Genomic DNA, 18,453 nt, shown 5'->3' on the forward strand with positions numbered 1-18,453 from the left:
CACGGGCTTTAAATTTGTCCTAGCAAAATTTATCCTCTGATAATTCATCCAATTAAGTCATTTCAGGCTTGATTAGTCCATAAAGTCATTCGAAATTAGATCAAATAGCTCGTAGGCCAAACAGACCAAATACTCTTGGCGCGAATGCAACTCATTTGTGGAAATACTATCTTAGGAAAATAGCTTCCGCATAACAGTTGGAACACACGAGTGAAATCAGCTAATTCAATTGACAGTTATGGTAATTCCCTGACAAAGAGTTTTAACCAAGTCGATGAAGCACTTAAAGCTCTAGCCCATGGGAAAGAGCGAGTACGTGAGTGTGAGTGTGTGTGTGTGTGTATATAAGACAGCCTGTGAATGAGAGAGAGAGAGAAAGGGAAAGAAAAAAAGAGATGAAGAGATTAAAAATGCAACACGCTGCATATTTTTAAATGTAAGAAAGACGTACAGTGGCTTGGCTGCCAGTATGACTTTACACTTAAAAAGCCAGCAGGAGAGATAATGACTCGGCCAGCATATTTCTGCTAAATTGCCATTTGCCTTAGACTTGCAATTAAGATATAAATATCTGTACCTTTGTGCCTCCGCATGATGGTGTTTTGACTGTTTGCTAACGTGGAAAAGCTGTGCCTCCAATTTTATAAATAATAAATCATGTCTAAAAGTTTCCATGAACATCAAAGTTATGGCAGTATAAAGCTTTAAATGATTTCTCTGAACTGTTCTTTTTATGGGGCAGAATAAGTACAGCACAGCACATACAGTATGTGGACAAAAGCATTAGAACATCTGCTCACTTATTGTTTCTTCTTAAAGCCAGAGTAATAAAAAAATGAGTTTATTCTGCTTTTGTTGGTGTAACTCTCCCTAAGGAAGGTTTTGTTCCAGATTTCCTATATACTACTGGATTGAGCACCATCATTTCAGACAAGGGGAAATGGGAAGGAATTGCAATCAAACCCTCAAAGCAATGCACCAGAATCTAATAGGAAGCCGTCTCTGGAGAGTGGAGACCGTTATGATAAACTCTAAAATTGTCCATTTAGGGCCCTATTTTAGTGATCTATAGTGCACTGGTCAATTGCAGATTGTACAGCACGATTTAGGGTGTGTTTGGTATCCTGAGCGTGCAAAAATCACAAAACGTGCAAAAGGCATGTACTAGTTCTCTTAATTAATCATGGTTGTGATTTAGACGTAACATGAAAAAAAAAAAAATATCAGTGTGCCAATTTGTCATTCCCTTTAAGAGGTGGGTGTGCTCTGACCTAATCTCCGAAGCTATTTTAACGGCATAGGCGCAAAGCGTGAAAATAGACTGTTGACGGGGTGTAAGATAGCAACAAGCATTGTGATGCGCCTTGCGCAGAGTGTACGATAAGGGCCATAGTGTTGATCTTCTAATAACTTTTTGTTGGACATCAGCCTCGTTCTGTACTTTGCATGCATATGATTTCTATCACTTATTTGTCCTCTACAGACCTACCAGTGAAAATTTTAAAAGTTCACCTTTAAGACATACAGCTCTGGAAAAAAATAAGAGACCACTTAAAAATTATGAGTTTCTTTAATTTTACTATACTGAAAACCTCTGGAATATAATCAAGAGGGAGATGAATGATCAAAAGCCATCAAACCAAGCTGAACTGTTTTTGTACCAGGAGTAAAGGAATAAAGTTATCCAAAAGCAGTGTGTAAGACTAGTGAAGGAGAACATGCCATGATGCATGAAAACTGTGATAAAATACAACAAATATTGATTTTTAGGAATATTAACTTGGTCTAAAAAGCTTTAAAAAAACGCTGCATCATTCTTGTTATTTTAGCCATTTCTTATTTTCCGCAAATAAATGCTCTAAATGAAAATATTTTAATTTGAATCTTATTTTCCAGAGCTGTATTTTACTTCTAGCACCTGTGGTCTAAACTATACAATAGTTTTACTATATGTGTATAAACTATACAAGCTATGCATTTGAGACATGCTAACCTTATTACTGACTTGTACTTTTTTTCTGTGCCACAAATTCAATGAGTTTGCTTGGCAGCATTCATTTGACAGATCCATAGAGTGCAATGGGAAAATCTAAGGAATTCAGATCTGAGCAGGACGATTATGCATTTACTCAAAACAAAAAAAAAATGTATTTGAAGCCAATTCTAGAAAAACAAAAACGGGAGATACAGAAACTTTGCCATGGCATAGAAGAAGACCCAAACTGTCATCCACAGCTGAGAGGACTGGGATTTGATAGTGGTGAAGAACATGCCAACAATACCAAGACTGCCAGCCAAGAATCCAATAAGTGCCTACTCCAAAATTGATACCTTGACACCAAGCTTGAGTAAATTTGTAGCTGAACACACAGAAACAAAAGTGTTCTGGAGGAAAGTTCACCTCCACAACAATCAGGTAAAACAAAGCTTGAGATAAATTGTTTGGCCACACTGACTGGAGGTGTGCTTTGAGGTGTAAAGACATTTCCTAATTAATTAATTACACAGACAAAGTGGATGGAATATTAAAAAGAAGGAGGGCTATTTCAGAATTCTTCAGCATAATCTCTAATCATAAGTTAGACACTGATCCAAAACCTTAATACACTGCAAACATCAAGCAGTATCCAAACAGAGAGAAAGTGGAACTGCATCCATATAATACCCTATACTCTATAAATAAAATGATCTGATAAATATATTGGTTATTGGATGTGTGCTGTTATTTTACTCACAGGGTTGCCTGTTCTTGTTCTTTATAGTTAAACAGTATGTACCATAGTAGAGGTCAACAGTTTATATCAGGGGTATATAATTAAAATTCAGTCTGGTCCAGTTACAGAAAATTTCGACAGGCCAAGGTCCGGGCCGATTTTTAACTTGTGTTATGATTCAATGCTATTTCCTGTAAGGTTGTTTGAACTGAATGATGAAAAAATATATAATACTAATAATAAAAATGCCTCTCTGGCCAGATTTTGTTTACATTCCTCCCCAGTCTCTCTGTTGCGCTCAGCGTGACTTTAGTTTTCGCCCTTCTCGTTTTTCCACCAGTTCTCGGGCTCCCTATCTCCTTATAAAGGCATTTTTTCACGGCTGCGTCCCAATTCAACAGCCGGAGCAGTGGGGCCGCGACCCTGACAACACTGGTTGGATCCCACGTGAGGAGCGGTGTGTTTATTTATTTATTTTTTTCCTTACCGCGTCTGCACAGATCTGATTGACTGAAGAGCATTTGGTGATCTTACCCCACACGTGATTGGTCTGTGAGTTTACTGCACCACAAAGCACGTGTGCAATTAAATCCTTCTCAGTAGATTTGGGTCCGCATTGGACAACGTTTGGGTCTAGACCCGGACCACGGTCCGCCTATTAGTGACCTCTGGTTTATATGCTTATATGCCTTGTACCCTGTGTTACAGTAAGGGTCATCAATCTTATCCACAAAGGGCCAGTGTGGCTGCAGGCTTCCTCTGCAATCAAGCGGGAGCAACCCCTGATTCCCCTGGTTTAATCAGTGGCTGTAAGTCTTTTAACAGTTGATTAGTTATATGAGGTGTGCTCCTTCTTTGGTTTTAATGAAAATCTGCATCCACATCAGCCCTAAAATGAGCTGCGCTTTTACAGCGTAATATAGTGTCCAAATTAACATTTTCACATTTTGCACAGCAATGAATTATTCACAGGACAACAGTTACCTACCATTTGTAGGACTTTGTTAAAATTTGTAAATAGTTAAATGCAATACAGTCGCTGAAGCACTAAAACTCACATCTAACATTCAGCTAACATTCAGCCTGCATCATCCTCTGATGTCTCTTCTCCTCTTGCTACACTTGAGACAGCCCATGGCCACTCTGATGAAAACAGTATGCAAGATTAATGTCATTTTTTAGTCTTCCTAGAATTCTATATACGGTTTCAATTCTCAGAGCGAATACACTACACTAGTTCTAATAAAGGTCTACCTAGCACATGACCCTCATGGTGGTTCTAGGCCTTCAGAGTAGGTTTTACTGGTTTCTGGGAACTACAAAGAAATGCACTTCAATTTCTACTTGGATTCAACTTTCTACTGGCGATTTCTATTTAATATAATGTGTATATTCCCCATCGCTAGTGATGCCTCAACACAAGGAGAGTGAAGACTAACACATGCCTCCTCCAACATATGTGAAGCCAATCACCACCTCTTTTCAAACTGCTGCTGATGTAGCATTACCGAGTAGCATCACAGCACGCTCGGAGAAAAGCGCAGCGATTTGGTTTTGACACATTAGCTCACAGATGCCTGTGCTGATCGACATCACCCTTTGAAATGATGTGGAGAGAAAGCACCATCTACCCACCCAGAGAGAGAGCAAGACCAATTGTGCTCTCTCAGGGGTCCGGCAGCGGATGACAAGCTGCATGACTGGGCTTTAAACCAGCGATCTCCTGATCATAGAAGCAGTGCCTTACTCCGCTGGACCACGTGGAGCCCCTACTGACGATTTCTATACTTAGTTTTTATTCAGCAGGGTCACTGTTGTACTTAAATATTATTTATTTACATTCAGAATGACATAACCCTTATTAAAGGATATAACCTGGTAACTTATGACAGCATAAGGACATTTATACAGCCAGAATGTTGTATTTCTCTTCAAAATGTATTTATATAGAATTTTGCTTTTCACAACGAAAGTTTTGACTAAGCAGCTTTACAAAGATACATCTTGGCATGTTCACCTCCACCAGTCTTACACACTGCTTTTGGATAACTTTATGCCACTCCTGGTGCAAAAATTCAAGCAGTTCAGCTTGGTTTGATGGTTGTGATCATCCATCTTCCTCTTGATTATATTCCAGAGGTTTTTTTTAATTTGGTAAAATCAAAGAAACTCATCATTTTGTGATCTCATTTTTTTGCAAAGCTGTATATACATACTGCATAATGGACCAACATTACTCATAAACATAAACTGACAGATATATCAAGCAATAGCATTTTAATTTACAATGGATGTAACCATTATGTCAGGAAAAGGTCACTCTGTGTGTTCTGGCGGTCCGAGACACATCACTGACTATGAATATAAATGGCACTACATCCAGGTTTCAGTCAGTTATTAATAATAGAAATGACCAGTGAGATTTGTTTTCAGGATTCTTTAACAGGCACTGTTAACCTGCTTCAAACAATATCAAATACACTGTATTGAATAAAATATTAAAACACACTGAGATTATATATAAAAACCCCTGTGTTGTTCTTGCTAATGCACAGTCCTACAACTGACCTCAACTGAAGGCCAAGATCCAATTCTTACTGTTCAGCACTCGGAATAACTCAATCAAAATATACAATGATAATTTTTTTTTTTTTTAGATTAGATTAGAAGATTTATTCATTTCATTATAAACAAAATACATTTTTACAGAAGAAAAAAAAAATGATAAAACCGGTTGCCTTAAAAAAGTTAAGTAATGGGTAATGAAAACTTAAGTTAGCATAAATTAGAACATCAAGTTATTACAACTAAAGGGGAGGTTGATTTAACTTTTTTTATTTTTGTCTTATTGCAAGACCGGATAAGTTAAGATCATTTTTTGTAAGTAATAGGGAATGAAAATTGGAGTGGGCATACATTAAAACATCAAGTTATTACAACTAAAGAGGGAACTAGATTTATTTTTAAGGTAGCCCAGGGGGAATCACTACACACTGATGGTGAGTGTTAGTCAGAAACTGTTGGACACACCCAGTATGCAAATGGATTGTGACAGAAGCCAATAGAAAAGAAGCTGCCAATGGCAACAGACTAAACTCAGACTAAACTTAAAGTATGGTATGTTGTGTAATATGTGTTAGCTGGTCTCGAGGCCCTTGATCTACACCATAGTGGACTTTTTTCTTTTTTCCTGTGGTGTATCTGTAAAAACTGGGTGAATCTATGAATACAGGTGCTGTGAAACTGACTGAGATTTGTGATGCAACTACTATGCAATGAGATGTAGACCAGACCAAGGGCAAATGAAGCTTGCAGTGCGCGTACACACTCACACACACCCTCGCACATACAGAACATGACCCTACGCTAACTTAAAACAAAGAAAATGCATTAGCATTGCACATTACTATCTGGAGAGTTGAGCAAGGAAGAGAGAGAGTGAGAGAGAGAGAGAGAAAGACAGAGAGCAAGGAAGAATAAACACATTCGAGATAAAGGTAGTACAATTATAATAGTTCATGGCTTTGTTGATGTGATATTCAAGCACCTAATAATAAAATTTTCATATCTATGTGCAGGCTAAGCAAAAAGTATAAAAAAGTATTTAAAAAGTACAACAAAGTATGGAAAAGTTCTGCCATAAAGCCCAGAAAACATGCATAAAATATTGAGAAATCTGGCAAATTTAGCTACCGCTCAAATGTTGAGAAATTACCATATCTTCTAGGGTAATAAAACAACTGCTGCACACTGGCAGCACAATACATCTTTTTCTACCATGGAAAAAATGACCATACTGTACACTGCACACAAGATTAAGTACAAGCACATACACACATTTCTACATACAAACACACCTAACCATTTTAAGCAACTACCATAACCCTTATCAGTTTATTTTAGGCCATCCTCCGGTTTTCTGTTTTTCTTTTCACACTATGGGAACATAGCAATGTTTAATGTACAAGCTGAACATGTTTTTCTTTCTTTCTTTTTTTTCTTTTTGACAGTTCAACACTGCCGCCTGAATTGTTCAATTTCTTATCTTATCATTCTTTCATTTCCCCAAACTTCGTAACTCAAGCTTTTGGGAAAAAAATGCAACATTATTTGTCAAGCCAATAAAGCAGCCTGAATTGAATTGAGGAAAAAAGAGAGCGAGAAAGGGGGAGAGAGAAAGAGATGGAGACAAATATAAATTTATAATTAATCTCAGAAGATTTGGAGTTCAGTCTAGGCACAGGACCCTGTAAACAACAATTTTAGGGAAGCATGCGACTTGCCATATGTTTAACCGAATGCAACTGAAAAAGTCTGAAATTAACTTTTTTCCATTAATGATTGTGCATAATTTAATGGTTATGCACAAAAACTGTAGGCAGACATGCAAAAAGTCATGCAAAAGGAACTGGAATCATGTCTCAAAACCTTTGCCATGTTTAATCGAAGATAATGAACAATGCACTGACCTCTTGCATGGGTGTGTGGGGTCTTGTGCACGGAATGTGGATGTAATTTTTGAAACAGACCATTCTTTTTTTTGTTTGTTTTTATTATTTTTTTATCCCATTTCCTTCCCAATTTACAAGGCCAATTACCCAACCCACTCATTAGGACTCCCCCTATCACTAATGATGCCCTAACACACCAGGAGGGTAAAGACTAGCTCATGCATTCTCTGATACATGTAAAGTCAGCCACCGCTTCTTTTCCAACTGCCTTTGATGCAGAATTGCCGAGTAGCATCACAGTGCACTCGGAGGAAAGCGCAGCGACTCGGTTCTGATACTCCAGCTCACAGATGCCTTGTGCTGATCAACATCACCCTTTAGAGTGATGTGCGGAGAGAGTGCAAGACCAACTGTGCTCTCTCAGGACTCTGGCAGCTGTTGGCAAGCTACATGAATAAGAAGATAAGATCTTCTGATTATAGTGATCAAAGTCTCTTTTTTTAAATAGAGCACTTTCTGTTAGTTTGGAATGATTCCTAACATTTTATAATTGTTAAAAGAGTAACAATGCAGTATGTTAAAAAAATCAGAATAAAAGTCATGGAAAAAAATATGTAGTGAAGTAAAAGTGGAAAAAGAAGTAAAAAATAATACTCCAGTAAATACAGATACAGCGTTTTAGTACTTAAGTACAGTAGTGAAGTATTTTTACTTTGTTACTACACACATCTCTGTCTGTTAGTAAGAAGCAGGCTGTTTCCAACACTGCTAAAAAAAAAGAAGCAGACCTATTAAAAGTTCAATGTCTCCAAAGTTCTTACAGAATAAATTCAGGGCGCTGTCTAGCCGTCCCCGGGCCAATAAAAATAGCACATAAGATGAGATAAAAGCTCTTTTGGGATGATTTCAGGATGACAGTTTTCTGAGCGGTAAATCTTTGTCTCGCTGAAGAAAGTTACTGTGGTTGGTGGATTGACGTGTCAGTCAATGGACTATTTGCACTGCGGGGCTTCAAAATTCACATGCCCCTTGATTCCCATGGTAACAGTAAGCAGGGAAAACGGTGCCATTCACTTATTAAGTGCAGAGCTGTGCTGCTTAAAATCAGATCAGGCAAATACTAAAAAGATATCAACAGATAAACTGCGTTAAATCGTTTACATTGTAACCCTCCTATTATCTAAGGGGTCTGTGCTTAATGTCTCTAATAAAATGATTAACATCATGTTTGTGCTTCATAGAAAAATCATATATATATATATATATATATATATATATATATATATATATATATATATATATATATATATATATATATATATATATATATATATATATTTTTTTTTTTTTTTTTTTTTTTTTTTTTTTTAATAAGGACAAATCAACCAAATTTTAAATTATCATGCCAGAACATTTTTAATGGTCTGTACATATTTTGTATGCACCGGTCAGTTTGACCCCAGGCTGTTTTACCTGCATGAAAAATTAGAATGAAGAAGAAATATCAATACTTTACAAACACATTTGTGTTGGATAATACTAAGGTCAATATGACATGCAATTTTAAAATGTTAATGCACTTTTAACATAAAGCATCTACCATTAAACCTTTTTATATATTTAAATGAATGTGAGGAAGGTACATGCAGGGCAGGACAGGACAGATAGTACACAAGAAAACCTATTTATTATTTTAAAATAATAAACATTATATTGTCGCTGTCCAATAAAAAAAAAAACACTTATCTCCATTTTTGTCGATTTTTAGTTTACTACATAATTTGAACAGACAAACTGTCCATTAACTGTGCCAAAATTTCTTAATAACCGGACCAACAGAAACTTTTCAAAATTACCTGAAATAAACTCTTTTTACATTGACTTCCATTGAAAGTTTACAAGGTTTTTTCTCTCTTCTGTAAAGTTGCTGTTTTGGAGATAAGTGTTTTTCATTGGACAGCGACGATGTATAAAAAAACCTCAGAAAACACATTTAAAGAGTAAAAATTAGTACAATAACTAACCTCAGATGCCCAAGACAATCGCACAGTGCTGGGTACACCAAAAAAAGACCTAAAAATGACTTCCTCATGTAAAAACACTAGCAGAACAGTAATTTATAACTAAGACTGTCTGTCAGAGAGGGCAAAAAACTTGAACACCATCTTTATTTAACTTTGAACTAAATATTGGTGATGTGCTTCATAGATGACACAACGCCAAGGACACTGCTGTATCCTCAAGTAGGCTGAATTAAAGATGAAATGGTAGATATGAGACAAGGGTACAGAAATAGGACCCTTCATTTCTCACTGGGACTGTGTGTTTTATTGTTTCAGACTACTGAGACCGATTTTGAGCTTATTAAAGCAGTTGCTATTTTTCGCACTTAAAACCTTTTAATTTCACAAAAAATCATCAGTGCACCTTTTAATCCAGGGCTCCTTATGTATGAATTTTATCAGTCAGGTTTTAAGGAGCAGTAAAGCCACTCTGCTGAAGTACAGCATTATAAACAAGTTTCAGTGAAGCATTAGCCGCTAACCGCACTAAGCGTTAGCTCTTTCACAGTTCAGAGGTGAGAATTAGCCTGCTGCTAACCCCGGCTAGCACTGCTAATGCAGCATTAGCATTATCTGCTAACCGCGCTAAGCGCTAACTCAATCACCATTCAAAGGAGAGTATGTCTGACTGAAGTCTGTGTGTTTCCCATGTTAAAACAAGCTACACGGAACGAACCGCTACCCTATAATGTCGGGCGACATTTACTAGAGCTAACTACGGCTAGCACTAGGGGTTAGCCGCTAATGCTAATGCTGCTGCACCAAGCTCTACGCTTCCTGTAAATAAACATAAGTGCTTTACTCACCCAAATAAACAGTTTCAGGAGAGAAATCTGTGTAGATTAACATTCAGCACTCGTTTGACTTTTAAAGAAAATATAATTTTTTTAAGAATTAAGTTTTGTTTACTCAACTTACGTATCCCACCTGATGAAATAGAGATAAAACATAGCGACACTTCTGTTCTTTACTAGCTTCACATAATGCACTTTATAATCCAGTGCACCTTATGTATGAAAACAAACCAGAAAATAGACATTCGTTGATAGCGCCTCTTATAATCCAGTGCACCTTCTAGTGCAAAAAAAACATTATGATATAGTTGAATACCAAGGACAACATCCTGGTAGCTGCTGCTGGGACGTCCAGCAGATGGGAAAGAGTTGAATGTTGGGGAATTTTCTGATTACTGTCCACAGAAATGTACTATACTCTACAGAGGTTTGTCTATAGAAAACATGGGCATCATAGTCCCATTCCTTTCTATTCTACAGAAATGAAGCCAAAATTATCCGTCATGTTGTCAAATTTGCAACCAGTCACTGCAGTTAAGACCAGAGATGAAGCCATATATATGCCTATATATTTAGAAGCCCCAGCTTGTCCAGAAAAATGCACTTATTTAAAGTTCCACAACATTGAAGCTTGATGTAATGAACAGATATTCTCTTCCAATCAAGACTGTTAATCTCTGCATTCCTAAATGTAACCCTGTTTTTTTATAATGGAGCACAATAACACTTAAAAAAACCTTACTGGTGGAAAATAAAAACTGTTGAAATGATATATTAGTTTAAAGGAGAAAAGTAATACTGAAATGGACTGATTTGTCTTCGAAGCATATGCAAATAAGGAGTTGAGTTCATCATCATACTGTGACCAGCCAGCAGAGATGCTAGACCTGTGCTTACGTCACTTTACTTCTCATGTTTCCTATAGCCACTTCGCTGGAGCATTTGTCTATTTACATTTTCTTAGAAATTTCTACAATTTTCTATAAAAATTGAGCCAATGAGCTAGACATAAAAAATACATGACCTGTAGCTGTTATAGGAGTTAAAAATTGCAAAACTCTGATACAGCAGGTGGAAACTTTTTTTTTTTTTTTTGGACCTGAAACTTTTAAAACTCCCATTTTAACACAAGCCTTTCAGAAACTGTCTGTACATCTAACCAGGACTGAATTTCAAGCACTGCTGAGGCATGGCTTTGTTACAATCACTGCTTCGTAATTACCAAGCTAATAATCTCTGACCTTTTGTCAGACACCAGCCAAAATACATTAAAACATAATGAGAATATTGACCAAATGTATTGTTTTTCAGTTGGGTTTTGATTAATGTTACTTCTCCCATTAGTCATCAGCAGGGTAAGAAGGATGAAGGGAAGGGGCAGACTTACTAATTCCACATCAAACAGAAAGTGACTTTCTCAATGGAAACTCTGATGGAAACTCGATTTTGGAGAAACTTTTTATTTCCCCCCAACAAAACACATCTACTGCCAAGAACTGTAAACAAGTCTTTGGTAGGGTGTGCATGTGTGTTCCTGTTTGTATGCCAACCAGCATCCAGATCTGCTCCTTATTTTCCTCCACTAGCCTTAATTTTGCTGCCAGAAAATTACAGCTCAATAAACGCAAAGATGAATATTGAATACAGAGGCAAAACGTTGCCTTAAGAATCAGCGCTATGAAGAAAACACACTCAGCTTGCTTGAGGATTCAGTAGTCACGGAGGATTTGAATGTGAGGCATTAAGAATTAGGCAGACATAAAGTCTCCCTTTGAAATGAAAAGCGCTCGCAGTTTCTCAATATTAAATTGTGCAAGTGCTTTTTCAGAATTAGCCTGGAATGAATACACTTACACTCACTCTCACACACACACACACACACACACACACACACATATACAGTACACTGACATGCCAAAATATACAGAAATAGGTAGGGTTAGTTTTTTCCATGTCCCATGCACTAAATATGGACGTGATTTCTGCCAGAATGGCTTATTTGTTGCCACAGACAATTTTAGCCAGATGCTACCAATCACAATTATTATCATCAGGTCTCACTCTAACTTTAATGAAGTGTACAGCCTCAGGTGTGGGCTCATACATGTATGATACTATTATAAAAAATTGTAGTTTCTTCACTGCAAAAAACTAAATCTTAGCAAGTGACATTTTCTAAATTTAAGGCAATAAATCTTATTTTCTTCTCTGGTAAGACTTTTTGTCTTACTAAGCATTGCAAGTGTTAGATTATTTTGCTTATTTTAGTGATAATTATCTTAATCATTCTTACTTAGAATTTGTACCTTATTTGAAGTGAACTGAAACTCTGAACTGAACTCAAAATGAGCACAATCAAGCAGCAATCAAGTTATTCTGATTTTTGTGTCCAAAAACAGTGACTTTTATTGCTTGATTTAGGTGTTACTTCACTCATTTTGAGACTTTGCCATTGCTTTTTGTAAGAAATCTTACTAAGAAATTTTTGCTTACCCCATTGGCAGATTTTTTTGTTTAATATACATATATTTGTCTTAATTTGCATATATTTTGTTTAGTTTTTGCCAATGGATTTTTTGCCGTGTTCTATACAGTCACCCAAATGTACAGTAATTAACAGACAGACATATATTTTAATACCAGCTGTTTTAGAGATGTTCTAAAGCAATTGTAAACCCAACATTCTTTGGCACTTGTCAAAGTGGTTAAGATTCTTAAACTTGCCCATTAGTCCTTTTTCCAACACATATCCTTTAAGTCACGGCTTAATATACCCATTTGTTGACAGATGCCACTGTAAACTAAGATAATCAATGTTTTTACTTCACCTGTCAGTGGTGCTAATGCTGTGCTAATCAGTGTATAAACACAGTTATAAGGTACTGTATAGAAGTATAGATAGTTAATATTCAACACCTGGTTTGGTATTTCAGTAATTAATGATGATAGAATTAAATACACCAATATTCTGTCTGAAAACATCCTGGAGAGATCTGAAACCAGATTACAATCAGTGCAGAAAAATCAATGTGCCAGTGGTGTAACTAATACTTAAATCAAGTAGAAATCCCTGGTTTTACAGCATATATCTAGACACAAAAATTCAGAATTAATTATTTTGTGAATTTTTGTACTTAATGTGAATTAAATGAATTTGAACTAATGTAAAATGTTAATTATACCACAGTTAGTTAGTTCTGACCCTGCAATGTTATTGGCTGAGAGGTGTTCCATGAGTGCCGTCTACAGCCGGTAATGCACTGTAACCAAAGCTCTCCATGTATTACTCCACCACATACAGGTAACCTAGCAACGATGCAGCGCTTACAAGCCAAACAGCACAGCTACAAACAGAGCAGCAGCAATGGAACTATTTTAACTGGCGGAGTTTTACAACCAAACAGACCGTATTTAAGTAAGCCTGATTAAGGTAATTGTTCCTAAAATTAACAAAATAATATTACACTTACAATGCTTGTTAAGACAAAAAATCTTAAAGAAATAAGATTTGTATAAATAAGTTAAATAATTTTTGACCGTGTACTGTTGAGATAAACGGTTTAAATAATTTGATTGGGTGCCTGCACGGTTCTGTACATATATGTGTACAGTATATTAGATATACATACAACACGAGTGTTTAACTAATATTAATGAAAAAAAACTCAACTCAACAAATGAGAAAGAGAAAAGACTAAGAAATGTGAGTTTATATATCAGAGCACTAGACACACACACCTTAGCCCCACCTTCCCATCTCATTGCGTCAATATTATATATTTTCAAACCGTGGATTCTTAATTAATTTCTGCCTCTCCGCTTCTTCTCTGTTGTTGGGCTGGAGAAACAGAGCAAAAAGAGAGGGAGGGGCGGGAGAGGAAGCTGTGGAATATCTAATATCTTCCATTCCAGGAAAGAGAGGTGAGGCTGACGACAGACACAGAAAACGCACGTATGGTTAGAGGGAGAAAAGAGAGAGAGAGATAGAGATAGAGAGATATAATACAAGCACTGTATTATGTTGGTATCACAGAGGAAATTTCTGTTCTGTTTAACACATTCAACACATCAGAAAGCAAAGAAAATCAAGAGCTCCTGCAGAAATACGATCAACGGGAAAAAGATCAGAGCTGATCCTCTTGTCTGTTGTTTTCTCGGGGTGTGAGCAGAGGAGCTGTGGAGAAAAAGAGGTCGATGACACTCGACCACGAGGGATCACAGAGGAAAGGTGTCACTCAATACTGACCAGTTCAGCTCCAAATGTGCTGATGGGGGGCTTACACTGATGCACTGATCTGACCTTCAGTGGTCCTTTCACACATACATCCACACACACACACACGCACACATGCTCATACATGCACACACACATTATTAAAAGCACTTCAAAGATAACGTCCCTCCACTCTGCTGTATTTTAATTAGGCCCCATTAGTGGGCTTTTAACAGTCATTACAGCATCACCTCTCTGACAAGACCAATGATCAGTAATAATCTGTTGCTTCATGGGTTTAGCATGATTAATTTCAGTCAAGATCACAGATAAATCTGTAGCTGCGCTTACATTACTGTACGTCTGAGGGTTACCAAGAACCTGGTGATATGATAGAACAGGAGATTTTCAATTTAATATATTGCCATATTCTGTGATAATGTAAATAAAGCATTTATACAGCTCTGGAAAAAAATAAGAGATCACTTTAGTTTCTGAATCAGTTTCTCTGATTTTGCTATTTATAGGTATATGTTTGAGTAAAATGAAGATTGCTGTTTTATTCTATAAACTACAGACAACATTTCTCCCAAATTACAAGTAAGAATATTGTCATTTTAATCTTTTATTTGTAGAAAATGAGAAATGGCTGAAACAAAAAAAAAAAAAAAAAAAAAAGATGTAGAGCTTTCAGACTTCAAATAATACAAAGAAAATTAGGTCAAATTTATACAATTTTATTAAAGAGTGTAGAAATCAATATTTGGTGGAATAGCCCTGGTTTTCACAGTTTTCATGCATCTTGGCATGTTCTCCTCCACCAGTCTTACACACTGCTTTTGGATAACTTTATGCCACTCCTGGTGCAAAAATTCAAGCAGCTCAGTTTGGTTTGATGGCTTGTGATCATTTATCTTTCTTCCTCTTGATTATGTTCCAGAAGTTTTTAATTAGATAAAATCAAGGAAAACCATCATTAAAATCATTAAGTGGTCTCCTATTTTTTCCAGAGCTTTAAAAAGCAATGATATGTTTAAATAAAACCTTCATGGTATAAAAACTCATCACCATACGCATATAAAAAGAGCGGGCTGAGCACGAAGCCCTGAGGGGCTCCGCAGATATGCAACTCTATACGACATTGTTCGCCAAATCCTGACAGACATTTTTGTTCTTTGCAAGAAGTGTGCAGAGGCCTTTAAGATTCTTTAGACTGCAGATAGTAATCCAATAACAGAATTAGCCTTTTTGATCTCTTACAGTCTTCTGAAATCCCCTCAGTTCTGACATCCTTCCAGAGCAGGATAAATAAGGTTAACACGCCAAAAACAAAGCTCTGATAAAACATGCTAAGCGTGCAAACATCAAAGAGCCTTTGTTTCCTTAGGAAGCACTGACTGCTTTCTTAAGAAAGTGCTTTGAATTCTCTTCACTTCTTCGCTTATCATTAATAACAACTGCTCAAACATAATCTTTTTAATCTCTTCCTCATTAATTTTACACTTAATATTTGCTTCCTCAAGTTGTTCCAACTGCCATATGAAGTTCAAAGTGATTTCTTAGATCGTGTCATAAGAATCCGTCAGTGATGCTCTGATATACTGCATATCTTACTCCTCTAACAATACACAACCACTGCCATAATTCTGCACTGAAGTACAGAAGATTTTCTACATATCTGTATCTGTACTGTGTGAAAGCGATGGCACCAGCCACCAAACCTGATAGCCACACATCAGTCACTGGAGGGTGTAATATGCTCCCGTTAGCACTGCATTAGCTTTTCCCCTTCTCCAATAAAGGAATTTGTTGTGGTGGATCATCTGCTACTACTGCACAGATTCTGCTCTATTGGATTAGAGAAAACTGCCTGCAACTGATCCCATAACACTCACTCATATGCCGCAGCTGCCAATGACATACATCATGCAGATCAGTGCAGGAATATTACACACTTTTATAAAATAGAAAATCTGGAAACTCTACTTATACTGCATTCTTTGCAGCTGTAATAAGCTTAAAGTCGCTTTCATTCTAAAACCTTACTGAATCTCCGCAAAGGTAACTTTATATAGGATGGAAAAATAATCTTAGCTGTAACTGTTAAGATTTGTATTCATTATGGGGTGTATATAAAAAAAAACAAAAAAACATTTTAATTGGAACAGAGAATAGTGAAACTATGCGTGTACAGGGGTGTGGAAAATATAAATATATTGAAGTATTGTGATATTAGGTCTACAATACAAGTTTTAAAAGTTGTAAAGATTAATTCAGTGTCACCATAAAAATTTGGAGCGATAAAAAGAAACCCAAAAAGGTTACCAGATCCAAAAAAATATCCAGCCCAAAGACTGTTTAAACCTGCTCGTCAGAAGCTGAGCCCAATATCAATGGTTGCCTCAGACGTTCACAGCACAGTACAATTTTATTTTGAGCTGTTTGCAATGAAGGCTTTTCGGTGGCTGTGGAAAATATTTTAAAAAGCCCAAAAATATGCACCCATGAACTTTCACCCACGACTATCAAACAAGCCCAATTTGGCTTGAAAACCGTGAACCTAGCAACTACATTTTATATAGACTGCTACTTTTTGTATATAACTACTACTTTACATAGGGACAACACTTTCAACAGAGCAACGCAAAGGGCAACATCAATACTAAAAGAAGTAAATACTAATGAATAAATAAATGAATAAACAAATAGCATATAAATAATAAATGGACTGATTGGCAATTTACACAAATAAAAAATATATTAGTATAATCAGTATAATTATAGCAAAAACTTTCTCACAATAAAAGAGATTGATTACATTTTTGATCAAAGCATTAGCAAATTCAAATTAATATATACATTTTGTTAATATTTACATCTCAATTAAAGACATATTTAAGCAGTACTTTCTGAAAATATCTTCTATAATATGCTCTACAAATTTATATATATATATATATATATATATATATATATATATATATATATATAGGTGCGTCAACTATTGCAATGTTCTGCAAAATCTGTCTTGTTCTGTGAAGGATGTCTAAAAGGGAAGACCAAATGGAGGGCATAACAACAATAATGCCGTCTAACAAAAAAAAATGACTGGCAGATTTGTTGACTACTAAAATTGTCATTAATTGCTGCACTAAACGATTCGTGACATACAGTTGAATTTTGATCTGTTTAAATATTTTCAAAATAGTTAGTAGCAATATATTGAATATTTAACTCCTCTATTGTGGTGTGTATTTTTGTCTACCACATTCTGGCTTATATAAAAATTTGGTGTGTTTCCACACACATACCCTACCACTGTCAAGCAATGCCTACTAACTGTCCTGGGCGGCTTAACTAGTGGTTTCCAAGTAGAATTCAGCTCAGGAACTCTAGATTTGTTAGCACTTGTACATGATGTAAATGATTTGCCCTCAACTTTCTTTTGTTCTTGTTCTGTTTCTTGTTCTCCATATAGTGTGCTATAAAATGTCTGATCTGCACAGTGATGAATAAACACACTGTTAGACTTCTAATGCTTTACAACAGTGTTCATTAACATTATACTGTATTTAACTACCAGTTGTTGCTATTGTTTTTCTTACTGTGATATTATAACGTAGCGTTTGGGAGTTCTTTAGTCCTGCAAAAAAATTATAGTTAATTATGCACATTTTGTCTTGTTTTAATAATAATAATAATAATAATAATAATAATAATAATAATAATAATAATAATAATAATGATAAAACAGAATTCTGCTTGGTTTATCTGATTTTTTTTTTATTTATTTTACTGGACAAGTAAACCACACTAGAGCCTCAGGCATTTTCTGAACAGTGAGGGCTTTCTGCATAATGCATATTTTTGCTACATGATACTTCATACAGTTTTGATTACTAAAATTGTTTTTAAAATGAAGAAAAGAAAAGGAACGAATGAATAACAGTAAATAAACCAACAGTATAGCTGTGAGTCACGCATTACACACACTCAACACTTTTTTTTAACACTATTTATGTTTGTTTTTTTGCATTCTAACGTTTTTAAATATCTCTTGTACGAATGTGTTATTTATAATGCCTGCGTGCTGACAGACCTAATTTCAATCTTTACTTTCTCCACCTTAAATCCACCCACCCACACACACACACTCACTCACACAAAGAGATAAAGATGTCGCATGTTCTTATCAACAGCCCAGATTATTGTCTCTGA

The 18,453-nt window shown here is 35.9% G+C and overlaps 1 protein-coding gene across 1 annotated transcript in view; it reads right to left on the minus strand.

Moving 5' to 3' along the window:
- Window positions 1-18,453, minus strand: part of pcxb (pyruvate carboxylase b) — a 357,875-nt gene that overhangs the window by 244,557 nt on the left and 94,865 nt on the right. The gene's annotated exons all lie outside the window — the stretch shown is intronic.

This window comes from Astyanax mexicanus, chromosome 8, assembly GCF_023375975.1.
Source record: "Astyanax mexicanus isolate ESR-SI-001 chromosome 8, AstMex3_surface, whole genome shotgun sequence".
NCBI lineage: Eukaryota > Metazoa > Chordata > Actinopteri > Characiformes > Acestrorhamphidae > Astyanax > Astyanax mexicanus.